This window comes from Rhinolophus ferrumequinum, chromosome 22, assembly GCF_004115265.2.
Source record: "Rhinolophus ferrumequinum isolate MPI-CBG mRhiFer1 chromosome 22, mRhiFer1_v1.p, whole genome shotgun sequence".
Lineage (NCBI taxonomy): Eukaryota > Metazoa > Chordata > Mammalia > Chiroptera > Rhinolophidae > Rhinolophus > Rhinolophus ferrumequinum.
The window spans coordinates 21,622,523-21,636,122 of record NC_046305.1 but is presented as its reverse complement, the minus strand read 5'-3'; the positions used below and the strand labels follow the sequence as shown (position 1 = coordinate 21,636,122).

The following is a 13,600-nucleotide window of genomic DNA, read 5'->3' as shown; positions in this document are numbered from 1 at the left end:
TCTGTTGTAATATTTACCATTTCCTTTCCTGTTTACTTTGAGTTTTATTTGCTCTTTTTTCTGGTTTTCTACGGTGAATGTTTAGGTCATTGATCTGAGACCTTGTTTTCTAAAATAGGCATTCAATTCTATAAATTTTCCTTGAAGTACTGTTTCAGCTGCATCACACAAAATCTATTACTGTCATTCTCTTTCAGAGAAAGACTAATTTTTGAGTTCTTCTTTGACCTGTAGGTTATTTAGAAATGTATTTTTTACTTTCTAAATACTTGGTTATTTTCCAGATATATTTATGGGTTTGATTTTTAATTAAATTCCATTGTGATTAGAAAATACATGATTTGAATCTTTTTAAATTTATTGAGAATTTTTTGAGTAAGGTTATGATGTATCTTGGTAAATATTTTGTGTGTGATGGAATAGAAAGTATATTCTGCTGCTGAGTGGAGTGTTTTGTAAATGTCAGTTACATCAAGTTGATTGGTGGTGTTCTAGTCTTTTGTATCCGTAATGATTTTCTACTTGTTCTATCAATTATTAAGAAAGGGTGACTGAACTCTCCAATGATAATTGTAGATTTGTCTGTTCCTTACAGTTTTTGTTGTATATTGAAACTATGTTATTAATATAAGCAGAATTGTTATGTTCTTCTGATTAATTGACCCCTTTATCATAATGAAGTGACCCTTTTATTTCTGGTGATGTTCTTTGAGATGTTCTTTATCTGATACCGTCTGTTTCAGTTTCCTTTTGATTATTATTAGCATGGTATATTTTTCTTGTCATTTTACTTTTGAACCTATTAGTTAACTTTAAATTAGATTTCTTGTAGTTAGGTCTGGCATTTTTATTTAGTCTCATAATTTCTGCTTTTTAATTGGAATGTTGAGACATTTACATTTAATGTGGTTTTTATAATGGTTGGCTTTAAAGATCTATGATTTTGCTATTTGTCTCACCTTTTCTCTTTGCTTTTTTTTGCCTTCTCTTGGATTAATCAAGTATTTTTTATTCTTTCATTTTATCTAATTTTTGTCTTGTTAAATTTTTTGTATTATTTTAGTGCCTCCTTTATGATTTATGGTATTCATATTCTTATCAAAGTTTAAAATTAACCTGAAATTTTATTACTTCATGCATAGCACAATAACCTTAACACTGTGTATTTCTATTCCTCCCATCCCAACCTTTGTTCTGTTATCATATATTTTACTTCTGCATACAATTTGCATTACATTATTATTTTTTTGCTTTAAAGAGTTTATTATCTTTTCTCCTATTTTTGTGATAAATTTTTTAAGATGTGATAAAAAGTATGGTGAATATGTAAATTTAAAAAATTTATTACAGTAAAAGACACATTGCCATGTAATCCCCCCAAAATATTCCCTTTGTTTCAAACACACTTATCGCACATCATTTTTGCCACTTTCTGAAGCAGTTCTGGAAGTCCTCTTTCATGAATACCTTGACTTCATCCTCCATCATGACAACGCTCCATGTCTCACCCATGTCGTACCAGAATTTCTTCTGGTATGGCAGTTTCTGTCAAATAAAAACATTATGGTGTGTCCTTATCCACCTTATTCACTGGATCTGGTACCGTGCAACTTCTGGCTCTTCCCAAAGTCAAAATGACTGTGAAAAGAAAACATTTTGAATTGATTCAGGACATCGAGACAGCCACGACAGCGCAACTAAAGACACTCACTAAAGAGGGCTTCCAGAACTGCTTCAGAAAGTAGCAAGAATGATGGGATAATTGTGTTCAAAGCAAGGGGGAGTATTTTGAGGGGGATTAATGATAATTTATCTTTTACTATAATAAAATTTTTTATTTAAACATTCACCATATTTTTAGATCACACCTCGTACGTAATTTAAAATTTCCTATTAAAATGACTTTTAAATGTATAATTCACTGGTAAGAAGTATATTCACAATGTTGTGCAACCATCACCAATTTCCAGAACTTTTTCATTACCCATTAAGTAGTAACTCCCAGTTCTTCCCTTATAAGCCCCTGGTAACCTCTCATCTACTTTCTGTCTCTATCTATGCCTATTTTAGGTATTTCATGTCAATAGGATCATAAAGTATCCTTTGGTATGTGGATTATTTCACATTACATAGTATTTTTCAAGGTTGATCCATATTGTAGCATGCATCAGAACTTCATTCCTTTTTATGGCTGAATAAGATTCCATTGTAAATATGTACTACATTTTGTGTATCATTCATGTTCTAGTGGACACTTGGCTTGTTTCCACCTTTTGGCTGTTGTGGTTAATGCTGCTATGAACATTGTATGGAGGTATCTGTGTCACTATTTTCATTTATCTGGGGTATTACTTAAGTGGAGGAATTACTGAGTCACAGTCAACTTTCTCTAAACATAGAGATAATTCTATGTTTACCTTTTTGAGGAACCATCAAACTGTTTTCCACAGCAGCTGCACCCTTTTACAGTCCCACCAGCAATGCACAAGAATTTCAGTTTCTTCATATCCTTACATATGCTTGTTATTTTCTGGGTTTGTTTTTGTTGTTGTTTTGTTTTGTTTTATTTTTGGTGGGCGGTAATAGCTATCCTAGTAGGTATGAAGTGGTATTGTGGTTTTGATTTGTATTTTTCTAATGATTAATGATATAGAACACCATTTCATGTGCTTGTTGGTTATTTGTATTTCTTCTTTGGAGAAGTGTCTTTTCACGTCCTTTGCCTATTTTTTAATTGGATTGTCTTTTTGTTATTGAGTTATAGGGGTTCTTTATATATCTTGGATATTAAATCCGTTTTATATATTATTGGCAAACACTTTCTCCCATTCTATGGGTTGTCTTCTCACTCTCTTAGTAGTGTTCTTTGATGCACAAAAGTTTTTAAATTTTAATGGAGTCCAGTTTATCTATTTTTCCTTTTGTTGTCTGTGCTTTTGGTATCTTATAAAAACCATTGTCAAATCGATGGTCATGTAGATTTGCCTCTATTCTAAGAGTTTTATAGTTTTAGCCTTTAAGTTTATATCTTTATTTTGAGTTAAGTTTTATATATGGTGTAAGTTATGAATCCAATTTTATTCTTTTGCTGTTTGCAGTTTTCCTAGCACCAGTTGTTGATGAAACTTTGCTTTTCCCATTGATAGGTCTTGGTGTTCTTGTTAAAATGAATTGATCATACACGTGGGGGTTTATTTCTGGACCTGAATTCTGTTCATTGATCTATATATCTATTCTTATGCCAATACCACACTCTTTTGATTACTGCAACTTTGTAGTAAGTTTTGAAATTGGAACGTGTGAGTCTTCCATGTTTGTTCTTCTTTGGAGTTCCTTGAGATTCCATAGACATTTTAGGATGGGTTTTCTATATTTGCAAGAACAAAGAGAGAAAAAAATCAGTTGGGTTTTTGATACAGATTTCACTAATTCTGTAGATTGCTTTGGGTAGTATTGTCATTTTAATATTAAGTCTTTCAATCCATGAACAGGGAATGTTTTTCCATTTATTTCAATCTTTAATTTCTTTCGTTTTCATTGTACATGTCTTGTGACTCATTGGTTAAATTTGTTCCTAAGGATTTTTAATCTTTTTGATGCTTTTTTTTCCTCTGGTACTCCGCCATGCCAACTTTAGTCCCCTTGGCTTTTTTGTACTCTCAGGTTCATCTCCTCAGCTCAGGAGATTATTAAGGTCTACTTGCATTTCTCTTCTCTTTGCTGCATAATCTGGAAACTTTCTCCAGCCAGTAAGTCTTTAAAAATAATAACTCATTTTTTTTCTTTCATCAGTGATCACTGCTCTTTCTTGCCTATGTCCAGGGTCTTGGTACCATTGTTTCATATGTTTTCTCTGATGTTTTAGTGTTTTGGGGTGGTAGGGTAAATTTTATCCCTCCTATGTTAACTGGAAGTGTAAAAAGTGAACGGGGTCATTTTTATGTATATAAAATGTATATAAATAGACAAAAATCTGGAGCAGAGGATTTTAGGATAGAGACTGGGAAACTAAACTTTAAATTGATAGGAATTGAGACAGTCTTGGATAAGAGAATGAGATAGGATGAAATTTATTTAAGAAGAGTAGACAGAAATTTGATTATTGAGAAGAATTAGAAGAAGGAAAAGGAGGTCAAATATATGGTGATGGAAGGAGAACTGACTCTGGGTGGTGAACACACCATGCAGTATGTAGTTGATGTATTATAGAATCGTACACTTGAAACCTATATAATTTGACTAACCAATTTCACACCAGTAAATTTAATAAAAATTTAAAAAAAAAGAAACTGGACAATATAGATTTATGAATGAAAAGAAGTTAAAAAAATTTATTAAGGTACAAAATTAGTTTTAGCTTAGATTGAGCCTAAGGGAAGGCATTCTGTAGCTGGCTGACATTTAACTTTTGAATAGTTGTCTTAGAACATTCTAGTTTGATTTCTGAATTGGATTATTTTAAATTGTAATGTGATACAAATATAGTTGCTTATGTCATTTTTCTTCACTTTAAAAATTAAATTTTAACAATGATAAAAGATAATGTGTATCATATTTACTTAAAAGTTAAATATACTTTATAATACGTTTTAAGCATGTTGGGGAAATTAGTGCAAGTTATGTTAACTATGTAGGTATATGGTGCCATCTAATGGCAAATATGAAAATCGGTTTAGTAAATAGCATAATGCTTAGTTAGCAGTTTGTTTATATGCTGATTAAATTTAACACTAAAATGTTTGGTGCTTTAAATGTTCGAGGTACAATTTTTATTTAAACACTAAGGTATATGCATATTTTTACTTCAGTTTATAGTATTTTTAAAATTCAGCTACATCAGTGTTTGATTTTCGTCACATATAAAGACGTATCTATGTAATTAGCTTATTGTAAGTTATATTCAATATAAATTTTGCATGTAAAAACCAATCATAAACAAGCAAGTCAAGTTTACAAGTCTTGCCATTTGCCATCTTCTTTAGTTCTTTTTCTCTTTTCCTAGTCCCAATATATTATAAATTGATGCCACGCAGAACCGCACCTCTCTTGTAAGCAGAGGATTCATTCTTCCTCTTTCCCTCCTTGTCTCTCTTTGTATGTTTTATAAAATATATCCAGAACATGGTCATGAATAATTAGATTGGCAATTTTTAAGTGGTTCTCCAGTTTCTTAGATTTCCTTGGAGCCTCCAGAAGCTGTCTTGGAGATGTTGCTAGTTAGAAAAATCAGAATTTTGAAGGCTCTAGAAACCCCGCACTGAAGAAGACTATTCAACTCTGTTCAGACCAGTATTTCCTAAATATATTTAATTATGGAACCCTTGTTTTCCTTTTTTTAAACAAAAATAACATATATATATATATATATATATATGTATTTGTTTTAATGGAATATAATTTTTTGGTTTTTATCTGGTCATACAATGTTTGTTCATTATCAAAAATTTAGAAAAGGCAGAGAAATGTTTAGAAAATGTATAACACATAATTCCACCTGCCACAGATGACAACTGTGAATATTTTAGAATGTTAGCATGTAGCATGTGTATGTGTGTGTGTGTGTGTGTATACACACATATATATAATTTAAATAAATTGGGTACCATATTCTGTAGATTGTTTTGTATCCAGAATTTTCACAGAATTTTCACTTACTTAATATTAAAAGTATTTTCGCATGGTATTGACCATTTTTCATTTTATTTTCTTATTGTTTATCTGATTTGTTAATGATCATCTGGTATTCTGTTGTACAGGCATACTATTATTTAATAGCCAACCTGCTATTTCTGGATTTTTAATGTATAAATTATTGTACTGTTACTAATAGAACTTCAGTGAGTACAAAAAATTTACAATTTTTGTGATAGATTTATTTCCTCTGAAAAAAATCTTTCATATTGACAGAAAATTCCTGGAAGTAGACTATCTGGGTCAAAGAATATCCTTATTTTTTTTTCCTTTGGCCAACCTCATTCTTTTTTAAGTTTATTGGGGTGACAATTGTTAGTAAAATTACATAGATTTCAGGTGTACAATTCTGTATTACATCATCTATAAATCCCGTTGTGTGTTCTCCACCCAGAGTCAGTTCTCCTTCCATCACCATATATTTGATCCCCCTTACCCTCATCTCCCACCCCCCACCCCCTACCCTCTGGTAACCACTAAACTATTGTCTGTGTCTATGAGTTTTTGTTTCTCACTTGTTTGTCTTGTTCTTTTGTTGTTTTTGGTTTATATACCACATATCAGTGAAATCATATGGTTCTCTGCTTTTTCTGTCTGACTTATTTCGCTTAGCATTATACTCTCAAGATCCATCCATGTTGTCACAAATGGTCCTATTTCATCTTTTCTTACCGCTGAACAGTATTCCATTGTATATATATACCACAACTTCTTTATCCATTCATGTATCGAAGGACATTCTGGTTGTTTCCATGTCTTGGCCACCGTAAATAAAGCTGCAATGAACATTGGAGCACACGTGTTTTTATGGATAAATGTTTTCAGATTTTTTGGGTAGATACCCAGGAGAGGGATTGCTGGGTCCTAAGGTAATTCTACTCGTAATTTTTTGAGGAACCTCCACATTGCCTTCCATAGCGCTGCACCAGTCTGCATTCCCACCAACAGTGTATGAGGGTTCCTTTTTCTCCACAGCCTCTCCAACACTTGTTACTACTTGTCTTGTTCATGGTAGCCATTCTGACTGGGGTGAGGTGATATCTCATTGTGGTTTTATTTGCGTTTCTCTGATGATTAGTGATGTTGAGCATTTTTTCATATGTCTATTTGCCATTTGTATGTCCTCTGTGGAGAAATGTCTCTTTAGGTCCTCTGCCCATTTTTCAGTTGGGCTGTTTGTTTTTTTGTTGTTGAGTTGCGTGAGTTCCTTGTATACTTTGGATATTAGCCCCTTATCGGAGACACTGTTTGCAAAAATCTTCTCCCATTCAGTTGGTTGCCTCTTTATTTTGTTGTTAGTTTCTTTTGCTGTGCAGAAGCTTTTAAGTTTGATATAGTCCCATTCATTTATTTTAGCTTTTACTTCCCTTGCTTTTGGAGTCAAATTCATAAAATGCTCTTTGAACCCAATGTCCTTAAGTTTAGTACCTATGTTTTCTTCTATGCAGCTTATTGTTTCAGGTCTTATACTTAAGTCTTTGATCCATTTTGAACTAATTTTGGTACATGGTGACAGATAGCAGTCCAGTTTCATTCTTTTGCACGTGGCTATCCAATTCTGCCAGCACTATTTATTGAAGAGTCTGTCCATTGTATGTTTTTTGCTTCTTTGTCAAAAACTATCTGTCCATATTTATGTGGTTTTATTTCTGGGTTCTCAATTCTATTCCATTGGTCTGTGAGTCTGTTTTTCTGCCAATACCATGCTGTTTTGATTATTGTAGCCCTGTAGTATAAGCTAAAGTCAGGGAGTGTTATACTTCCAGTATTGTTCTTTTTTCTTAAGATTGCTTTGGCTATTCGGGGTCTTTTGTGGTTCCAAACAAATCTGACGATTTTTGTTCTACTTCTTTGAAAAATGCCATTGGAATTTTGATGGGGATTGCATTAAATCTGTATATTTCTTTGGGTAATATGGCCATTTTAACTATGTTGATTCTTCCAATCCATGAACACAGAATGTCTTTCCATTTCTTTGTGTCTTCTTCAATTTCTTTTAAAAATGTCTTACAGTTTTCAGCATATAGGTCTTTCACATCCTTGGTTAAGTTTATTCCTAGGTATTTTATTCTTTTTGCTGCAATTGCAAAAGGAATTGTTTTTGTATTTCTTTTTCTGAGATTTCATTGTTAGTATATAGGAATGCAATGGACTTTTGCGCGTTGATTTTATAGCTGACAACTTTATTGTATTCATTGATTGTTTCTAATAGCTTTTTGGTGGATCTAATAGCTTTTTAGGGTTTTCTATATATAACATCATGTCATCTGCAAAGAGTGACAATTTAACTTCTTCATTCCCAATTTGGATGCCTTTTATTTCTTTCTCTTGCCCGATTGCTCTGGTGAGGACTTACAACACTATTTTGAAAAGTAGAGGTGATAGGAGACAGCCCTGTCACGTTACTGAACATAGAGCAAAGGGCTTCAGTTTTTCACCGTTATTTATGAGATTAGCTGAGGGTTTGTCATATATGGCCTTTATTATGTTAAGGTATTTTCCTTCTATACCTATTTTATTAAATGTTTTAATCATAAATGGTTGTTGTATCTTGTCAAATGCTTTTTCTGCATCAATTGATGTAATCATATGATTTTTGTCCTTTATTTTGTTTATGTGATGTATCACATTGATGGATTTGCGGATGTGGAACTATCGTTATACTCCGGGGATGAACCCCACTTGGTCGTGATGAATAATCTTTTTAATGCGTTGTTGTATTCGATTTGCTAGAATTTTGTTTAGGAGTTTTGCATCAGTATTCATCAGTATTGGTCTGTAGTTTTCTTTTTTTGTGTTGTCCTTACCAGGTTTTGGTATCAGGGTAATGTTGGCCTCATAAAATGAGTTAGGGAGTACTATGTCTTCTTCAATTTTTTGGAAGAGTTTGAGCAGGATTGGTATTAGATCCTCTTTGAAGGTTTGGTAGAATTCACTAGTGAAGCCATCTGGTCCCAGACTTTTGCTTTTGGGTAGGTTTTGGATGACTGATTCAATTTCGTTACTGGTGATCGGTCTGTTTAGATTTTCCAGTTCTTCACGGTTCAGCCTAGGAAGGCTATATGTTTCTAAGAACTTTTTCATTTCTTCTAGTAATTGAATTTGGTGGCATATAGCCCTTCATAGTATTCTTGGATGATCCTTTGTATTTCTGTGGCATCCGTGATAACTTCCCCTTTTTCATATCTGATTTTGTTAATTAATGTCTTCTCTCTGTTTATCGTAGTAAGTCTAGCCCCTAAGGGTTTGTCAATTTTGTTAATCTTTTCAAAGAACCAGCTCTTTGTCACATTAATTTTTTCTATTGTCTTTTTGTTCTCTATTTCATTTAATTCTGCTCTGATTTTTGTTATTTCCTTTCTTCTGCTGACCTTGGGTTTCATTTGTTCTTCTTTTTCTAGTTCTTTAAGCTGTAACATGAGGGTATTTATTTGGAATTTCTCTGGTTTCTTGAGATAGGCCTGTAATGATATAAATTTCCCTCTTAAAACTGCTTTCGCTGTATTCCAAAAATTTTGGTAGGATGTATTTTCATTCTCATTTGTTTCTATGTATCTTTTGATCTCTCCTCTAATTTCTTCTTTGACCCAGTCGGTTGTTCTTTAAAAGTATGTTGTTTAATTTCCATATATTTGTGTTTTTTTTCCTGCTTTCTTTTTGCATTTGATATCCAATTTCAAAGCCTTGTGATCAGAGAATATGCTTGGTATGATTTCAATCTTTTTAAATTTGCTTAGGCTGATTTTATGTCCCAATATATGGTCTATCCTTGAGAATGTTCCATGTACACTAGAAAAAAAATGTATAATCTGATGTTTTAGGATGTAGTGCTCTATATATGTCAATTATGTCCATTTCATCTAATGTGTCATTTAGGGCTGCTGTTTCGTTATTTATTTTCTGTTTGGATGATCTATCCAAAGCTGTCAATGATGTATTTAAGTCCCCTAGTATAATTGTGTTTTGGTCAATTTCTCCCTTTAGTTCTGTTAGTAGTTGCTTGGTATATTTCAGTGCTCCTTGATTGGGGGCATAAATATTGATGACTGTTATGTCTTCTTGTTGTATAGTCCCCTTTACCATTATGAAATGTCCATCTTTGTCTCCTGTTACCTTTTTCACCCTGAAGTCTGTTTCATCTGATACCAGTATGGCTGCACCTGATTTTCTCTGGATACCATTTGCTTGGAGTGTCAATTTCCACCCTTTCACTTTGAGTCTATGCTTCTCCTTGTAGCTGAGATGTATTTCTTGGAGACAGCATATGGTTGGGTTTAGTTTTTTTATCCAATCTACTGCTCTGCGCCTTTTAATTGGTGAGTTCAGTCCATTTACATTTAGGGTGATTATTGATATGTGAGGATTTCCTGTCATTCTATCTTTAGTTTTCTGGTAAGGCTGTGTCTCCATTGTTTTTTTGCTTTTTGTTTTGTCTATTATTTCTGTGTGGTGGTATTCTATGATGTTTCCCTCTGTTTCTTCTTTTATTACAGTATATGTTTTAGTTCTAGATTTTTTTTTTTGAGTTGTTACCCTTAAGTTTATGTAAAAGAAAGCTTGATATTTAGAATATTCCATTTTCTTCAGCACAGTTACTTTCTCCATTCCCATATTCCGGTTCAGGCCTTTACTCTCCCCCTTTTTATGTTTTGGTTGCCGCAAATTGTCCCTGTTGATGGTGGTCGAATAGCCTCCTTTAGTATTTCTTGTAGTGCAGGTCATGTATTAGAAAATTCCCTCACCTTCTGTATGTCTGGAAAGGTCTTTATTCCTCCTTCATATCTAAAGGATATCTTTGCTGGATATATTATTCTTGGTTCATAATTTCTCTCGTTCAATAGTTTGAATATTTGGTTCCACTCCCTCCTGGCTTGTAGAGTTTCTGCTGAAAAATCTGATGATAATCTAATGGGCTTTCCTTTGTAGGTTACCGTCTTCTTTTCTCTGGCTGCCTTGAGGATTCTTTCTTTGTCATTTATTTTAGACAGCTTCAATACAATGTGCCTTGGAGAAGGCCTGTTGGGATCGAGGTAATTAGGTGTTCTATCTGCTTCTTGGATTCGAGGGTCCAGTTCTGTCCACAAGTTTGGGAAGTTCTCATGGACAATTTTTTTGAATATATTCTCTGTTCCCTTCTCTCTTTCTTCTCCTTCTGTTATGCCATTATTCTATATTGCTCTTTCTGGTGGAGTCAGAAAGTTCTTGTAGAGTTCTTTCATTTCTTTTAAGTCTCAAGTCTCTTTCTTCTTTCATCCGTGTCATTTCCAGGTTTCTATCTTTGATGTCATTAATTCTTTCCTCCATCTGGTCAACTCTACTACCTAAGCTGGTTATTTCATTCTTAATTTCTTCTATTGAGTTCTTAATCTCCAGAAATTCTATTTGGTTCTTTTTTAAAGTTTTAATCTCTTTCGTAAAATGCTCATGTTGTTCTTTGATTGTGTTTCTGAGTTCATTAAACTGCCTTTCTGTGTTTTCTTGCATCTCGTTGAGTTTTTTCAGAACTGCAATCTTGAATTCTCTGTCGTTTAAGTCACGTATTTCCATATCTTTAAGTTCCTTTTCTGGAGGCTTTTCACTTTCTTTCTGAGGTGTCTTGTTGCCTTGGTTATTCATGGCAATTACTGATTTATTATTTCTCTTCCTAGATATCTACAGGAGTCGCTTCTGCAACAGGTTGATAGGAAGAGGTCTTTCTTTTGTTTTCCAGTATTTGTTGGTAGAATGTTTTAGTTTCTCTCCGACTGCAGCCCTTTTTTCTCTCTCACACGGTAGTGCTATGTTTTCTCTGAACTATTCCACCTTCTCACACAATAGGGGGATTCCCTGGGAGACAGGCTTCTCCTCTGTTAATAGTTCATCTAGGTCACAGGGCGCAGTGTCCGTGTGGGTATGTAGAGAGCTTTTGAAGTTCCAAAGCTCTTCCAGCACCAGATTCAGTGCCCGTATGTTTCAGCAGTTCTGTTTATTCCTCCAGGGATCCACCCAGATAGGTGGGGCCAGGGGCGGGGTGAGTTGTGAGAGGTGGCCCAGAGCAATGGTGGCGACCACCACCACAGCCAATCCTGCTTCTACAGCTCCCTCCCCTCTGCCGGAACTATTTGGGCTGTGAAACTGTGTCTGCGGTCCACAGTTCTCAGAACAGCAAATACTCTGTTCTTTTGATCTGACACTGCTTCTGTTCCGCTACTGGCACCAGGCAGGTAGGGTCGGGGCAAGCTCTGGGAGGGTAAGGAGGGGGTGGCTAGTCTAAGTGCCTAAGGCTTCCGTTCTCTGCTTGGCAGTGAGGGTTAAACCACCGTATTCAGCCTTCTTCCCTCAGTCTTTTCTCCGAGGTCTCTGCCGTGAGCATTGGGTTCAGCCGTGTTATATGCTGCCCCCTCAGCCCTGTGGGCCATAAGCAGAGCCCTAGCAGTCCGAGTTCTTCCCTCTCCCGCAGCTGCAGTAGTTCCGGGATGCAGCGAGCTCAGAGCACTGAGCTAGGTCTGCGTCCTGCGCCCGGGCTGCTCCGTCACAGCGCTTCTCCCTTCCTTCCTCCCCAGCTCACGCGATTCGCCCACCTTTAGGTGAATTCAGTAGTGAGACTCTTCGTCTTGCCTGTCTGCTGTGCAGGGAGTCCTTTGTGGAGGTATAGTTGTTCCATTTTTTGTAAATTCCAGGGGAGATTTACAGAGGTTCACCTCACGCCGCCATTTTGATGATGTCTAGAATATCCTTATTTTTAAAGGTCTTTTGTGAAAGTTTTAGCAGTTTACATTGATGATAATCTCATGTAAGACTGTTCTTTATCTTGGTGAAAAAAACCAATCAAATTGGTGTACTATTGTTTTACATTACATTTCTCTGATTATTGTGCAGTAATTTTTCATGTTTAATTGTGGTTTATGAAATTGCGCTTGTAGGTTTATTAATTTTCTTCATTTAAAAATATTAATGTGTTAAGATTGATACATTTTTCTTTTTTTTCTTTTTTGCCTTATGTTCATTTTTGCTCTCTATTGTTTAACTTTGAATTTGATTTTGGCATATTTTTTAATTGAGTATTACAATTTTTAAAATTAGGTGCACAAAACAATGTAATAGTGAGACATTTATCATTTATATCCCTCACACTGTGTCAACCCCCCTCGCTCCATCCATTATCCCTCTGACATCGCACACAGCCATTACTTTTCCACTGTCTCTATTCCTAATGCTGTACTCCGCTTCTTGTAACTATACACACACACACACACACACACACACACACACAGACACACACACTCACACATATAAACTTGTAGTTGACATTCATTATTGTTCAGCTTCAGCTTCAGGTGTACAGTGCAGTGATCAGGCATCTATATCTTCCCTGAGGTGGTCTCCCTAACGAGACGAGAGTTGATTTTGGCATATTTTGATCATAGGGTTTTCATATTTTTTATGTAGGGAGAAAGTATTAATCATTTTATTTATGGTAATTTGTTTGATTTTATGTTTATAAATTTTACCTAAAATCAAAAATTTTCTAACAATTTTCTCAAATAGTTGATACACTTTTTTCTGGTTATAAAAGAGCTATAAGTTCACTGTCATCAAACATTTGGGAAACAGATTTAAAAAAAATTGAAAATGACATGTGTTATCCTTGTATCCAGAAACGACAACACTACTTATTGAATACCAGCAAATTAATTTTTCTCTACTGATTAAAAATTCCTTCTTTATTATATGCGAACTTACTCTGTATACTGGATTATACTGAACTTTTATTTTATTTCACTGTTTTATCATTTTGTTACTATAATTTTAATTTGGTAATATATTTTAATATCTGGTTTAATGAAATCTCGTTATATGGCTTTTTAAATATCTGAAATTGATTTATATGGAAACTCATTTCCCCCCTCATAGTCCTGATTTCCTTACA

At 34.4% G+C, this 13,600-nt stretch overlaps 1 protein-coding gene across 3 annotated transcripts in view; it reads left to right on the top strand.

Annotated features, from left to right (window-relative positions):
- LOC117014785 (synaptotagmin-14) overlaps nt 1-13,600 on the top strand; it is a 226,261-nt gene that overhangs the window by 27,270 nt on the left and 185,391 nt on the right. The gene's annotated exons all lie outside the window — the stretch shown is intronic.